At 45.2% G+C, this 16,847-nt stretch overlaps 1 pseudogene; it reads left to right on the forward strand.

Annotated features, from left to right (window-relative positions):
- Nucleotides 1-2,960: 2,960 nt before the first annotated feature.
- LOC122922050 lies at nt 2,961-10,918 on the forward strand (annotated as a pseudogene).
- Nucleotides 10,919-16,847: the final 5,929 nt, after the last annotated feature.

Below are 16,847 nucleotides of genomic sequence, written 5' to 3' on the forward strand. Positions count from 1 at the left end.
GCACTACAACTCCCAACATGCTCTTCTAGTGTCAGAAAGGACTCTAAGACATGGGTAGATTGAGACTTTCATACTTAGTATACTAAGCCCCACCCCCAGACTAAACCCATCTGTAAACACCCGCTTCTGGGCGAGGCTTGTGGACTTTTCTACCATAGTTTGCCAGGATTGTCTCTAAAAATTAGGCCAAGTCCCTGCAAATTCTGGACTGTGAAGAATATAACATCTCCGCTGGGTCCTCCTGGAACTGAGAAGATCGAAGAAAAACGCAATGGGTTCAACACTGCTAAATATCTGCCCCATATGTCTGTTTCCTGCCCTACACACCTAGGGTGGGTTTGGTTGCCATGGGCGACACCGTTGTTTACCTGCATTAGCAACCCGTTGCCGAGCGCGGCTTTATGACATCACAGAAGCGTTGCCCTTGAGCCCTGGAACACTGGCTGAGATCGGTGAGTGTGAGGCGAGGATTGCGGAGAGAGGAGGCTGACCACTTTTAGCGAGCATTTTCTTGTATTTCTTACCTTTAACCCGTTTTTTTTTTTCCCTTCATCCCCCCCGCCCCTTCCCCACATACACTTTTATTGGTGTGTGGCGGAAGAGGCAGCCACATGGCTGCTACGGGGGCTGGAGGAAAACTCCAGCCCCGGAGACATATCTATCGTCCCCGGAGGCCCCCGTACGGCCAGAAGCCAACAACATCTGGCTTCACAACGCGCCATCTGACAGCAGGATTGGAAGGTATCGTGCCGTTTATAACATCACCGTCTGAAACACCTAGACAGGAAACTGGCCGATACCTTCGACTGCAGGGAGGAGCACCACTACCGCCGGCAACACTACCGCCGGCAACACTACCGCCGGCAACACCACCTGCCGAGACCATCATAGCAGCACAGGTACCGAAGCCCACCAGAACACCAGGTGAGGTAGAGACCCATCCCCACATGCCCAGGTTACCATCTATCTGGAGGTTTCTGAGACTGTTATCAGGGACAGTAACATCTACAGTCCGCAGTGCGCCTAACGCCCTACCACCGCGCGTTCAGGTCACTGCGAGACCGCGCTATGACACCAGACTAGGCGCCCCTATCAGTTACGAGGCTCGGGAGATCATGAAAGCCATGCCATCCAGAAACTTTGTGCAGGATGAGGGAGAAAACATCTCATCTATGATCCGGGTACCTTTAATCAAGATGAAAGCTCCTGCTGCTGCGTAGTAATGTAGTGGTGAAGCTCCCTGCAGCGTGCGAGTACCATCTTAGCACACTGCTGTTATTCGGATTGATTTTCTCGGTTTTGACCTCGGCTTGACTAATGGACTATGTTTTTTGACTGCTGCCTGCCCTGACCCCGGACTGTTTTTTGACCATTCTTGTTTGCCGCCTGCCCTGACCACGGCATGTATTTTGACTATGAATGTTTGCAGCCTGCCCTGACCTCTGTCTGATTTTAGAATACGATTGTTTGCCGCCTGCCCTGACCTTTGCTTGCTTGACCATTCTTCAGCCTGACGATTTGGTACCCTATTGTAAATGACTGTAGCATGGACAGCCCTCTCTCCGAGCCTCACCTCTGGGCAGATCACATTTAGTCTTTCACAAATAATTATTTGGCATCTTTCACACCATCACTCTCATGGAGAGAACTATTGTGAACTCCTCACTCCCACACAGTACATGCCCTGAACAAATTTTGGGTTGACCTATTAGTCAGGGGCCAACCACCATGGTAAAGCTACCGCTGCAGTGATAATTCCAGTACTGCCTTATCAGTGCAGTTTTCTTGGCCAGAGGGAGTGAAGGACCTGTGGTGACATCAAGTTCTCTTGACCACAGTTCCTGCAACCCAGGAGTTTCAGGGGGTGTTGGGATAAAATACATGACCAGAAGAGAGAAGCCTGGATAGCTCTCCTGACACTCTCCCTTCCACCTCCAGCAACATTTATGCTCCTGGGGGTGGGAATGGGTAATGTTGCTGCCAGTAGGTAGGAAGGGAGAAATGCTACTGTCAGTGGAGGAGGGGAAGAAAGGACAATACTGCTGTCAGTAGGGGAGAGATGGGAAGGGGGACAATGCTGCAGTTATTGTGGGAGGGGTGGAAAGAGGGAAATGCTCTGCGAGTGGGGCGGGAAAGGGGAAATGCTCTGCTAGTGGGGGAGGGGGCAGGAAGGGGAAATGCTCTGCTAGTGGGGGAGGGGTGGAATGGAAAAAGAGAAATGCTCTGCTAGTGGGGGAGAGGTGGGAAGGGTAAAATGCTGCCAATGAGGGAGGGGTGAGTACTATATTACTGCCTTGTGGCATTTTGGGAGGTACTTTGTGCCACAATGTGCTGTTTGTTTGGCACTTCTGGGAAGGTATGTTGGGTTGCACTGGCTGAATTTGAATCCCAGGCCGGTCCTTGATGTAAAGTGTGCACAGAGCAAGTGTCAGAACGTCCACATCCCCTGTCTGGACAGTCACAATCGATCGAGAACTCTTCAGAAACGTCTAGAATAAGAACCTGGTGGCCAACCTGGGCGGTGGTGTCATCTTCTCCACGATACTACTAAATCCACTGGACCTGATCAAGATCCGCTAAGCAGGTAAAGCCACAGTGCTTATATCATCCATCATGGAGGTGAAGGACATCTGGCACATCACCACTGCCTCTATGTAGTGTTTCTGTAAACCCATGGTGGGCATGCTGGGAGTTGTAATCCTCTCTAACAGTTTAATGGTGTTATATCACAGGGAAATAATATTAATTACAATATTCGGGGGCACCTTGCTATGCAGAACGGGCAGTAACTGGGAGAGATGGGGCACTGGAAATGAATGTTTCATAAGTGACGGCCTGTAAGCAGTGCGCCCTGTCATGGCAGCAGTTTAGCGTTTCCATGGTTACGCCACGCCGCAGTTTGTGGCTGTGACTCAGCTGATCATCCCCCAGTATTAGGACTGCATGGCACAGATAAGTCTCCCCGCGCTCCTCTCTCATCCTCCTTACTGTTTATTTCTAGGCGAGCAAAAACTTTCCATCTGACATCCGCGCTGATCAGCGTCGCCAGCACCAGCCCCTCGTCATGACCGACATCTGCACAAACGTGAGTAGGGGACAATGGCGGCATCAGATCATTGACCAAAACCCAATATAAAGTTCTGCTACTCTCTATTTTCAAGATCTCTGCTTGGTGTCAGCGACTGAGAAGATTCTTGTCTACATCTAGAGGCTAAAAACCCATATAGACATAACACTTCTCAGAGCTGATGATTTGCTACAATTGCATCTTATCTAGATATTGCCAAAGTATGCCTGAATACAACAACAACTACATCTATAGGTCTGCGTTCACATACGCCTATACATTGGGATACGTCCCAGCCGTCTGTGGGAGATCCTCCTAAAATACATCTCAGGGTTCAAAGGTGGTGTGAACAGAGTCTTACCTGATATATTCCAGCAACCGGATGAAAGAGACACCTGTGCTTTGAATGGACTGCATTTAAAGGGGTTGTCCCATTTTGGACATTTGGGGCATATGGCTAGGATGTGCTCCAAATGTCTGATAGGTGCGGGTCCCACCTCTGGGACCCCCACCTATACTTAGAACGGAGCTGCAAAGTGCCGGAGGGTGCGCCGCGCATTAGCGCCGCTGTCCATTCATCCATATGGAAGATCCAAAAATAGCCAACTGCTGGCACAGCTATTTCTGTCAGCCCCATAAAGGTGAATGGAGCGGTGGCCACACTTGTCAATTATTTAAATGGAACTGCCAAAAATGGCTGAGCGTGCCACTCCAATAGGAATGAATGGAAGGTGGTCGCGCATGAGCGGTTCGCCCTCCAGCACTTTGCAGGCTCCGTTCTAAGTATAGAACGAGGTGGAACCCGCACCTATCAGACATTGGGAGCACATCCTAGATGTCCAAGATGGGACAACCCCTTTAAATGCAGTTCATTCACAGCACATTTCTTCTAAAACTGGTGCAAAGAAAAACTGGCTTAGTTGCCCATAGCAACCAATCAGATTCCACCTTTCATTATTCAGAGCTCCTTTGGAAAATGAAAGGTGGAATCTGATTGGTTGCTATGGGCAACTAAGCCAGTATACCAGGATTGTAATCAGGTTAAGCTGTTAATATCAGATTGGAGGGGGTCCGACACATCAGCTTCATCCATTTACTTCAGTGGGAGCAGCGCTGCAGTTACCAGCTCCGTCCACTACACAATGGAGGGAGCTGTAGTTCTGGTGCGGACTTCCAGCACTGGAGTTACTCTGAAACAGCTGATCAGCAGGGGAGCCTGGTGTCGGACCCCTGCCGATCAGTTGTTGATGGCCTATCCTGAGGAATGGGTCCGAATCCGTGATATGGCCGCAATACGGGCGCGGTCTGATCCCTCAGACTAGGCATATTGCTATTAGGCTGACCTCTGGTGGTTCTTTATCAGTAGGACAGGTTCATATTCACTAAGACTGGGCTAATTAGTATGAGCATAAAAATGTTGCGCAAGTGAGTTAAAAATAGTCACACGTCTCCATGAAAGGGGCGGCCGTCTAAGAACTCATGCACACAACCGTATGTATATTGCAGTACGCAAAACACGGATCCACAAAAAACACGGATGACGGATCCATTGTAACCATGCGTATCCTTGTCCGCAAAATGGACAAGAATAGGACATGTTCTATCTTTTTTGCGGAACGGCCATGCAGACATATGAAAACTGAATACGCAGTCATTTCCGGCTTTTTTGTGGACCCAATAAAGTGAATGGTTCTGCAAAAAAATAAATAAAAAAACGGAACAAACATGGAAAACAAATACGTTAGTGTGCATAAGCCCTAAAACAGCATATATCGCAGACACAATCATAAATGTGCCCTAGTGTTTTTTGTCACAAGTTCAAATATCATGTTTTTTTTGTTGTAGGAGCTTTTGAAAAAATATTTTTCTGTAATTGTCACAAGAAAGCATCAAAACCTGAGAGTAAAAACGTGGATAAACAGCGGCGAAAATGACGCGTGAATCAGCTCTGCCTTTAAAATCAGCAACATGGGCACTTGGTACTGACTCGCAAATCACCATAATCGTCAGTGGGTCATCATTTATATCAGGTTAGTCTTTTTCCCACCAGAAATAGCTCCACTTTTGTCCATTAGGTTGGGTCCGGTATTGCAGTGCCGCCCAATTCACATAAATGGGACTGAGCTGCAATACCAGGTACAGCCTTTGAACAATAGTGGCGCTATTTCTGGAATTCTCTCATATTAAATCCTGTTGGTGAAACTGCCCAGAGCTGCAGCATAAGTGACCTTATTGCCTATCCACAGTGAGCGGAGTTCCTGTTTTTCCAGTGTGAAAGGTGGAGCGTGCACATTTCCTTCCATTCAAGGTCTATGGCACTGACGAGGATTGCCGAGTACAGTGCTCGCCTCTCTGGCAGTCCCGTAGAGTCGGTAAGGAGCAGCATGGTGCAAGCTTGACCACTGTTCCATTCAAACAGAGGATGTTGGACACCCATTGACCCCGGTAACAGGACACTGCATATACTTCTTGTGTTCTTGGAGTCAAAGGCAGGGTAGGCGGGAGATTTAAAAGCTAGTCGTCCTTATCTGTGACCGCCATTAGGGGGGTGATCTTTGTCTCTAGGGCTTACCTCACTGTGTCCTCCCTAGTCTTTATTTCAGAAGAACCTAAAAACTTAGCAAGCTAAGCCCAATATCTCACCCTTCGCTCTAAAGTCCTCGTCATAGAGGTCCAGGAAGCTGAGGTCTAGGCTGCTGTATACAGGATCCTTGCACTGAAGGACTGTGAGGTGGAAGGAAAATGTTGTCACCCCGGAATATCTTTTACTGGCCAACAGGACTAATGAGACACTATAGTTGTAATGAGACTCTATAATAGAAGAAATTGGACTTTTTGTCACATGTTCAGAGAACATACACAAAAAAAGCATCGAAAATGCTTGGTTTTATGTTTGTTTGTTTTTATGAAAATTTTTGGTGGCGCTTTTAATTTAGTATCATCTTGTACATGTATTTAATTCCACTGGCCTATGGGAAAAGTGCAAAACTGTGCCATCAGCTTTTAGACAGAATTTTATTAAAGGGGGTGATCAATAACTGATCGGTGGGCGAGAATGTCCTATATAGGCAAAGAAATAGTCAGGAGCAGTGATGGTCAGTTTGCAGTGTTTGCCAGCGAACACATGCGGGCTGCCATCTTTAGTAAGGTAGACTCACCCGTCCGGCGATGCACAGGTAAGCCCTTACCTGTGCCTGTGTCGGTCTGAAATCAAGTCACCGGGAGCAGGCAGTTCTGAGAACAGCCGCCGGGGGCCTTCATCGGGCTGTTCTCGGAACTGCCTGCTCCCGGTGACTGCATTTGATTTCAGACCGGCTCCCGGCACAGGTAAGGGGTTACCTGTGCATCACCAGACGGGTGAGTCTACCTTACTAAAGATGGCAGCCCGCATGTGTTCGCTGGCGAACACTGCGAACTGACCATCACTGGTCAGGAGAAGTGGATTAAGATATGGGAGGCTTGGAAGCCCTAATCCGTCTTGCCCCCAAATTGTATGTTTCTACTATTGTCTGAGTGGGATCATGGAGGGCCTTTGAGACGCATCGCAAGGGTAGGGTGGTTTGGGAAATGGGTGATTACGGGGAATTGAAAATAATAGTAATTTTTTATTGTAATTTTCAATGAAAAATTTTAATGGTTTGTATATGTCTTTTTTTATTAATAAAGACTGCTAAAAAAAAATGATCGGTGGGGTTCTGATTCTCGGCACTCTCACCGATCAGCTGTTTGAAGAGTCTCGCGGCCTCTTTCTAGGCCAGTGATGTCACGATCATCGTTCACATGGCCTGGGTGCGGCTCAGTCCCATTCAAATGACTGGGCCTAGGCTGCAATACCATGCACAGCCACTATACAATGTATGGCACTGTACTTAGTAAGCTGCGAGGAGGCTGCAGCCTCTTCAAGATCATGGGGGTAACGGGAGTCAGATATTGATGAGCTACCTTGAGGACAGACCATCAATATTAAACTCCCGGGCAACTACTTTAAGCCAAAGCACAAAATAATTAACATGACACATACAATTACAATCATTCCCTCCTGATAAAGCTAATTCCTCAATGTATTCAAATTGAAGGGAGAAAAATATGTTGGTGATATCAAAGGAGGGATGAAACCAGCCATGAAGATCACCATCATGGGAGTTGTAGACGTCAGACCCAAGAGGTAAAAGAAAAGCAGTACATTTCATATGGTAACATCTGTCTGTAGAGTTAGTACAATTTTTTTATTAGCCTGTTTTGGGCCATCGATATACGTTGTTCTTACAGGGGGTGTATACAAAAAGGCAGGGGAGTTTTATAGAAAATGGGGCCTTGGGGGACTAGACAAATTAGGGCCCTCTCTCGCCATTTTTAGACAGTTTGAAAGGGCTAACCAGGGTTAAAAAACATGGCTGCTTCTTCCAACAACAGGGCCACTTTGCCTGAGATTTCTCTGGTATTACAGTCCACTGAAGTGGATGGGGCTGAACTACAATACCTAGCACAACCTGTGGACAAACTGAGTGCTGTTTATAGTAGAAAGCAGCCATGTTTGTCTAACCCAGGTCATCCCTTGTAAATGTAAGGGCCAAAACCGCAATATACAGCCCACTAATATAATAATTCAGTCCCTAAAAAATACTACTACAATAATACAGGATGATTTTAGCTTGCACCCGGGGTTCCCATCTTCTAGATGCCCCCCCTAATATCAGCCCTGTAAAAGAAATGGGTTAAATGGGGATAGCAAAAAATCAAAACTGGACCATCGTCCTATGTCTTGTAGGACACCATCAGTGGCAAAAGAGGGGGAGAGGCGCTCATAGGGTAATAATTTTTGGACAATTGGTTAAAAGAAGTGATTATGCTCACCTTTTGGTGTGGTGAAAGCATAGGCACAACACTAGTGTAGACGTGTATTTAAGTAATGGTCGCTGCTGCCGGTATCGTTCGCTCCTCACTTGTGGATTTGCCAATCCTCCAGAGGAGTGATGAGAGACAATAAAAGGGGTGTGGAGTAATGGGGTCCACTGTTTTCGATACTTCTTGGCACAAAAACCATGACCTCGAATGATTGGAGACGGTTGTATTTTATTAACATATATGTGACAACGCGTTTTGGAGTTGAAAAGCACTACTTTTTTAAGTCTAAAAGGTGATGAGATTCCATAAATTAGGAAAAATAATATTATGTATAAAAAAGGGACAGAAACAGTAAGATAAGGTGCACACGGATACATATATATCTGTGTTATATATATATATATATATATATTTATATACACACGTGTGCACCTTACCTTACTATTTCTGTCCCTTTTTTATACATAATACGTGTTGTCGCCTATATGTTAATAAAATAGAACCGTCTCCAATCCTTCGAGGTCTACGTTTTTTAGCCAAGAGGTATCGAAAACAGTGGACCCCCATTACGCCACACCCCTTTTATTATGTCTTTTAGGAGAAAATTATGGAAGGATTGGCCAGGAGGTGGGTTCCATTTTTGCTAATGTTGAGTTGCCTGTGCAGAAAGAAGTACTAAAAGGTGCACACCACCCACGAGGAGCCACCAGCTGAAGCAACCTTTCTAAAGTTGGTTGCTTCCTCTGGTAGACACAACTTTGATGGATTCTTCCATCAGCCCATCACTATCCCATTCGTAAGACTTACTAAGGGTATAAAACGTGATAGTGGGGGCTCCAGGGCTTAAATCTTCATTGCAAATGTTCTACAGAGGAGTTTCCTAACCAATTTCTGGAGTTTCCTTGGAACCTGCTTAGGGGTTCTCTGAAAGGCAACCAGCAGTTATAAGTAGTTTGGGGGTTCCGCAAAAATTTACCATAGGATGTCCTGCTGGCATGACCACAAGTGAGCAGCTGTAATATTTAAGAGATGACTTCAAAAAGTGTTCAGTTACTCTGTAGCATCACATAAGAAAATAGAACATTACACAATAACCAGTAAAATTAATCGGCTGTCGATGTAATACATGGATGTTCTAGATCAGTGTTCCTCAACTCCAGTCCTCAGGGCCCACCTAATGATCAGGTTTTCAGGATTTTCTTAGTATTCAGCAGGTGAGAATTAGTTTCAATGCATCAGAATTTACCACAGGTATTCATTCTGTGGGATAGTCTCAAATCTTGACCGTTAGGTGGGCCCTGAGGACTGGAGTTGGGGAACACTGTTCTAGATCACTGACTACTAAATTAGGGTCCCCAGTGGGAGAACCGCTCTATTAATTTGGTTTTCTAAACCTATGCAGATAAACAAAATGGATCATAGATAAAAAACTGAGTGCAAATAATCAGGTGCATGTTCTAACCCAAGATCTCAGAGCTTCACCTACCTGTGTATAGATGGATAGCATATCAGTAAGTGTTTAGTCCTTCATTTGGGGGAGCATTGATCATTTCAGTTCTGTCCACAGCTTTACAGTCAGTTTGCTGTGCAGTCCCGAAGATGCGAAGTAAGACGTGGCTCTCCTACTGACAGTCAACTTCCAAGACAGATCTATAATCCGAAATGCCAAGTTTGCAGGAATTTGGGGTGCAGACGAGAAAAAAATTCTATATTTCCCCTTCACTCCTGGAAACAACTTTAAGGTAAGGCTCCAAACATTACTAGATATTACTTGACTAAAAGACCACTGATCTATAGTTATGCTGCCCACATCTGAACCCTCTCCAGGTCTATGACATTGTTCTCCAGGTCCCAGTAACAGCAGCTTCACAAAATATAAGGAAAAATATGAATATTTCATGGGATTATAGGAACATGGGTTGGGATGTTTGATTCCATGGAGGAGGAGCCAAAAATTGTGTATATCGGGCTACAGTCAATGCAGAAGTTAGGTGGAGGCAAAAGGGGCAAGCTGCTGAGTAAGTGCATATAGAGGGGAGCCCTGGGGGTTGACTTAGCCTTTACCAGCACATGAGCCCTATAGAACCAGATCATTGCCATCCCCTCGTTAAACGCAAAGTATACAAAACTTTAGAAAGCTCTTACAGAAAGTAACGGTCTCCTGTATCATGTCCGTGTGTCTGATTTGCTCCCGGAGTAATAAGCTTATTGTTTTCATTCTAGATGGAGATCCTCTGTGAGCACCAACAGATGCGGGTTCTATTAGATGGACAAGGACTCTGCGACTTCACACATCGTGTCCCACAGCTCAAAGCAGTGACGGGTCTTAGGGTCACAGGAGACATTAAACTTACAAAGGTGGCATAACACTAAAGCCCGGGGCACTTGGGTTGCAGTCCCCTATCTACTTGGTACCATTCTACTACTTGCTTAGTACCAGTCTGCTATCTGCGTGGTACCACTCTACTTATTGCTTAGTACCAGTCTGCTATCTGCGTGGTACCATTCTACTACCCTTTTGGTACCATTCTACTACTTGCTTGATACCATTCTACTACTTGCTTGGCACAAGTCCAATATCTGCCTGGTGGCATTATACTATCTGATGCCAGTCCACCGTTTGCCTGGCACCATTTTACTACTTGCTTGGCACAAGTCCAATATCTGCCTGGTGGCATTATACCACCTGATGCCAGTCCACCATTTGCCTGGCACAATTTTACTACTTGCTTGGAACTTGTTCGCGGTCAGTCTAAAAGCTAAATTAACTTGGTTCATCTATGAGACATCATAGTGTCATTATAAATTACGGACCCCAGTGACGCCTATCAGACCCCATGGACTCCAGTGGCTTCCGGCATCCTGCCAGACAAAATGCTGCTGCCTGCTTTTTCTCAGAATCCACAGCCGAGGGTCCTATGAAACCTCTGCCACTGATCTGAGCCTCATGTATTTGGTCACAAATAACATAATAAACAGTTTTTGTGCTAATATCGTCATCTTGTGCTCTCTCTTAATATTGTGAATTTTTTGTACTATTACTATGCAGTAAGATGAATAAAAGAAAACCTCTTCTATTTCACTCGAGTCAATGCTCAAGGTAATTATATTAATTATAGAAAGATTTCATAATCCTAGTTGTTCCCGGGGATAAATATTGGTGCAGCAGTAATGGTTGGCAGTATGGCTGCTGCAGGAATCGCACGCCTGCTGGGCTGCTGTCTTACAATACAATGTCCTTGCCATAATTTGGATGACGGCGGTTTCCTCCCTTCCAAATACCAAGAATCACTGAGCACGTGAATGTATTTTCTGTCTCAGGCTTCGGTATTGCGGTAATGATGCTGCTCTCTGCTGTGTGTGAATGCATACTAGGGATACATTAGGGGGTAATGCTGCAGGACATGTGACTGTCATAACTGCAGGTCACCATTTCTACAAACATAGAAGCAGCATAAAAAGTAGGCATTTAGGCTAGGGCTACACAACGACGTGTGTCGCACTGCAACATGCGACTGTCGCAGTGTGACACCATAGACTATTATTATAAAAATTGTTGCGCGACACATGTTGCAGTGTAGTTGTGCCCTGTGTGTTGCGCGACACATGTTGCAGTGTAGTTGTGCCCTATGTGTCGCACGACACATGTTGCAGTGTAGTTGTACATGTCGTCACGTAGCCCTAGCCTTACACACCGGGAGCAGCCCTGCAGTAACCAGCTTCGTCCACTACACAATGGATAGGAGCTGTGTAGTTCTGGTATCAGAGCTACCCCCCAACTGCTGATCGGTAAGATCTGATCTGATATTGATGGCCTATCCTCAGGATAGGCAATCAATATAAAAATCCTGGAAAATCCCTTTAAGCCAAGGAGCATTAAAGGAGTTCTCCAAGATTTTTATACTGTTTACCTATACTCAGGATAGGTCATCAGTATCTGATCGGTGGGGGTCCACCAGCTGTTTTGAGAAGGCTGATGCTCCTGTGAGTGCTGCGGCCTTCTCGCAGTTTACAAAGCACCTGTACATTGTATAGCGGCTGTGCTTGGTATTGCAGCTCAGCCCCATTCACTTCAATGGGGCTGAGCTGCTCCTAGGCCACGTGATGGATGAACATGTCATCACTGATCTAGGAAATGCTGAGAGAAGGCCGCTGCCTTCTGAAACAGCTGATCGGTGAGGGTCTCGGGTGTCGGCCCCCCACCAACCAGATACTGATTACCTATCCTGTATCTGACGGAATGCATTTGCGGAAAAAAAAGCATCATTAAATAGTTTTTCATGTATTCCTATGGAGTTTAAATCAGTGTTGTGGATCTTCTAAAGCCCCATTTCTCCATTGATTTCAATGGGATACCATAATCCTCAAAGAAATCGCAAGAGTCTAAAACACGCTCTTGTAAACTTCAGTGTGTATGAAGGCACCATTACTGGTACAATCTCCTCTAGAAACAACGGCGTACAATGGAACAGGTATATATTTCTATATAAAGAGATATGGAGACCTCCTATAGAGTTCTACAGGTACCAAATTATGACCCCACACCGCTGAACGTAACTGTAACATCCCAGAGTTATGTTACTATACCTTTACCCCGCTACAACCTGTTAAGTGTATCTGCATTGTCATCCTGTGTAATTTAACATCACATTCTCACAAATGTGCATATTCTAAGCCTGTTACATGTAATTTGCTGTAATTTCCATGTACACCAGCAGGTGGCAGCAATGTGTTACCAGGAACTTAGTTCAGTTTAGCATTTCTAGACTGGAATAGTACATTCCAGTTTAGCTCCCCCCTCTTTGAGGAGGTGTGGAATGTTCCCACATCCTGCCTCATGGGTGGGGAAGAAAGTTAGTGTTAGAGTGTGCCAGCCACCCCGGCTAGGGGGAAGGCTGTGCTGGTAGGAGCTCCCAGTTCTAGGGATCCCAACCCAGGATCGTGTCTCGGCTGAGACCAAAGATCTTCATTCCCAGTCTGAGCCCTTCAGCCTCAGCTGGTGACAGGCAAGCAGCTACCTCCAGAACTCCAGGAAGAAGCATACCCTGTGAGCACAACTGAGAGTACCAGGAGAAGCCAAACCCAGGAGAAGCCAAATTCCTCCTCAGCTAGTCAGTCCCATACACAGCAGAAGATAGCCAGAGCAGAATATATAGTAATCCCTGCCACATATTGCCAATACCTGCTGGGACCCAAGACTATTGCTGTATCTCTTTCGGATTAATGCTGCCTCCAGTAAAGACAAGTTGAATTATATTCCAAGTCTGGATCTCATTTGCTGCTACTAAATCCCTCAATTACTCCTACTAGCAACACTCATTTTATTGCAAGTGAGCCAGGATCCAGGAGTCCAGCCGTACCAAGGTAGGAGACACCGTTGACACTATACCCTCTGCTATAGAGACATTACACCACTCTGGCATTCCTCACCTGGTACGTGAGTTGCAACACCTTAAAGGGCCCGAGACTGTACCCTGCGCACGCTGCAATTGGCGTCACAAACAAAACTATTAACTATCATTTACACCTGACCCAGTCATTGCATATTATAGCGTCAGTGTGCATTATTCCAATCCGGCTTACTGCATAACCACGAAAGAAAATCAAGCGCAGTCCTAGAAGGATAAAATAAGATTTTATTTATAGTTTTATTGTAAAGGTGAACATTAATTGGAGATGGCCAATTGGGCTTATGTACAATATACCTAGTACACTACGTGCAGAATTATTAGGCAAATGAGTATTTTGACCACATCATCCTCTTTATGCATGTTGTCTTACTCCAAGCTGTATAGGCTCGAAAGCCTACTACCAATTAAGCATATTAGGTGATGTGCATCTCTGTAATGAGAAGGGGTGTGGTCTAATGACATCAACACCCTATATCAGGTGTGCATAATTATTAGGCAACTTCCTTTCCTTTGGCAAAATGGGTCGAAAGAAGGACTTGACAGGCTCAGAAAAGTCAAAAATAGTGAGATATCTTGCAGAGGGATGCAGCACTCTTAAAATTGCAAAGCTTCTGAAGCGTGATCATCGAACAATCAAGCGTTTCATTCAAAATAGTCAACAGGGTCGCAAGAAGCGTGTGGAAAAACCAAGGCGCAAAATAACTGCCCATGAACTGAGAAAAGTCAAGCGTGCAGCTGCCAAGATGCCACTTGCCACCAGTTTGGCCATATTTCAGAGCTGCAACATCACTGGAGTGCCCAAAAGCACAAGGTGGGCAATACTCAGAGACATGGCCAAGGTAAGAAAGGCTGAAAAACGACCACCACTGAACAAGACACACAAGCTGAAACGTCAAGACTGGGCCAAGAAATATCTTAAGACTGATTTTTCTAAGGTTTTATGGACTGATGAAATGAGAGTGAGTCTTGATGGGCCAGATGGCTGGATTGGTAAAGGGCAGAGAGCTCCAGTCCGACTCAGACGCCAGCAAGGTGGAGATGGAGTACTGGTTTGGGCTGGTATCATCAAAAATGAGCTTGTGGGGCCTTTTTGGGTTAAGGATGGAGTCAAGCTCAACTCCCAGTCCTACTGCCAGTTTCTGGAAGACACCTTCTTCAAGCAGTGGTACAGGAAGAAGTCTGCAAGGTAAGAAAAACATGATTTTCATGCAGGACAATGCTCCATCACACGCGTCCAAGTACTCCACAACGTGGCTGGCAAGAAAGGGTATAAAAGAAGAAAGTCTAATGACATGTCCTCCTTGTTCACCTGATCTGAACCCCATTGAGAACCTGTGGTCCATCATAAAATGTGAGATTTACAAGGAGGGAAAACAGTACACCTCTCTGAACAGTGTCTGGGAGGCTGTGGTTGCTGCTGCACGCAATGTTGATGGTGAACAGATCAAAACACTGACAGAATCCATGGATGGCAGGCTTTTGAGTGTCCTTGAAAAGAAAGGTGGCTATATTGGTCACTGATTTGTTTTTTTGTTTTGTTTTTGAATGTCAGAAATGTATATTTGTGAATGTTGAGATGTCATATTGGTTTCACTGGTAAAAATAAATAATTGAAATGGGTATATATTTGTTTTTTGTTACGTTGCCTAATAATTATGTACAGTAATAGTCACCTGCACACACAGATATCCCCCTAAAATAGCTAAAACTAAAAACAAACTAAAAACTACTTCCAAAAGTATTCAGCTTTGATATTAATGAGTTTTTGGGGTTCATTGAGAACATGGTTGTTGTTCAATAATAAAATTAATCCTCAAAAATACAACTTGCCTAATAATTCTGCACTCCCTGTATTTCGAAGATGGGGGGGGGGGACGACAAAAGATAAAAAGTATCATCATTGTACTGGGCACAGAATTTCATGTGTGCAAAGAAATAATAAATGAGAATTTATCTATTCATCGACATCAAACCAATAACGATGTGAGCGACAAGCTCGGCCGCCTCTTAGGCAGTTGTGGTTCTAGTCGCAAAGACCAAAAAATGAAATAAAAATGAAAAAAAAAAAAAAACCTGCAGTGACCGAGTGTTTGACAACTAGACACAAATATGGCCTATGTGGAAGGAGAAGTAATATATCTCAAGCATGAACGCCGGTAGGACACACATACCGGGATGTCCTCTCAGACTTACAATGGAAAATAGCTGCCACCGATTTCATCCGATGCTATATAATAGCGGACCCCAATGGAGGATTTGTAAGCCAGTAGAAGTTCATTGCTTGTGTGTCACATGACGGCGCACCTCATACAACAAGATATTAGATATACCGATATATAGAACAACCACATTTCATTTATTTTCCAGAATTTATATTCCTATGCCGTACAGAGATGTCCAGGGCAGAGAGCCCCCCCCCCTACCAGCAAGTAATAGTCCTCTACTGGGACGGCCAAAATGGCCACTATAGGGGTTGTCACGTTGTGTAATGGAAACAAGGGGACGACACGGAGTAACTAAGCATCTTTAGCATTCAGTAGTATGGGAGAGCTGTAGGATAACCCCTAATACAGCTGAATAAGGGTAGGTTCACACCTCATTTTAACCGATGCAGGGGTTCACTGGATCAGGCCTAGCCAAATACTGCCATTCAACGCCAGACCCCATTGGCTTTAATGGGATCTATCTGCTTTCTGGCATGAGTCCCAGATGTGCCAACCCCTTTAAGAAGGGAACCTCCTCTAGCAAATGGCGGATTTCACAGCCAAAATACATCACGATGTAAAACACTCCAAAAAGACATAATAAAGAAAAAATACAAACTGGAAAAATAACATCAACATAAAGCTGTAGTTTGGAATAGACTTTTACAAGACATACGGGCAACTGCTCAAACAGCAATCCCCTAATATGGTCTAATACCAGAAAAAGCTTAGTTTAGGAACGGGGGTGAAGGGGGGTATTATATCGATATCCAAACTGCACAAAGTCAGCGGCTGCCCCCTTCACACTACAGAAGTAGCCGATCACTGATCAGCCGATCATCCTGCTTTGGATCTGACTGTCGAAGGCGATCAGACTATATTGGGGGACTGCCCTTTAAACAACCCCCTCTCTATTGAGTGGAGCTATGATTTACAAGTAGGGGGTGGGCTGCACGTGACTATAGACTTCCATTGAGGACACTCCGGTCGGCATTCGGATACTCTGCATTGAACACTACACAAGACTACTTCCTGTCACATACAACAAAATTTAATTTGGCAAATACATACAGAAACACACACAAATGGTTTTCAATTTGAAAGTTGGTCAAATCTCAGGTTTCTTGATGCAAGTAGTAGTATAATACAGTTAAAGTCTGAGGACACATCTGAAGCCGGGGCTTCCCGAGCGTCACAATGGACGACGCTCAGCGTTGGGAAGTGCACCATTCGCTGCTCGATAGGATCCAATGGATGCAGCAATATCGGTCTTGGCAGAACGGGATTCATTACAGATCGGGGGCCAAAGGGTATAAATCA

The sequence above is a fragment of the Bufo gargarizans genome, chromosome 11 (genome assembly GCF_014858855.1).
Source record: "Bufo gargarizans isolate SCDJY-AF-19 chromosome 11, ASM1485885v1, whole genome shotgun sequence".
NCBI lineage: Eukaryota > Metazoa > Chordata > Amphibia > Anura > Bufonidae > Bufo > Bufo gargarizans.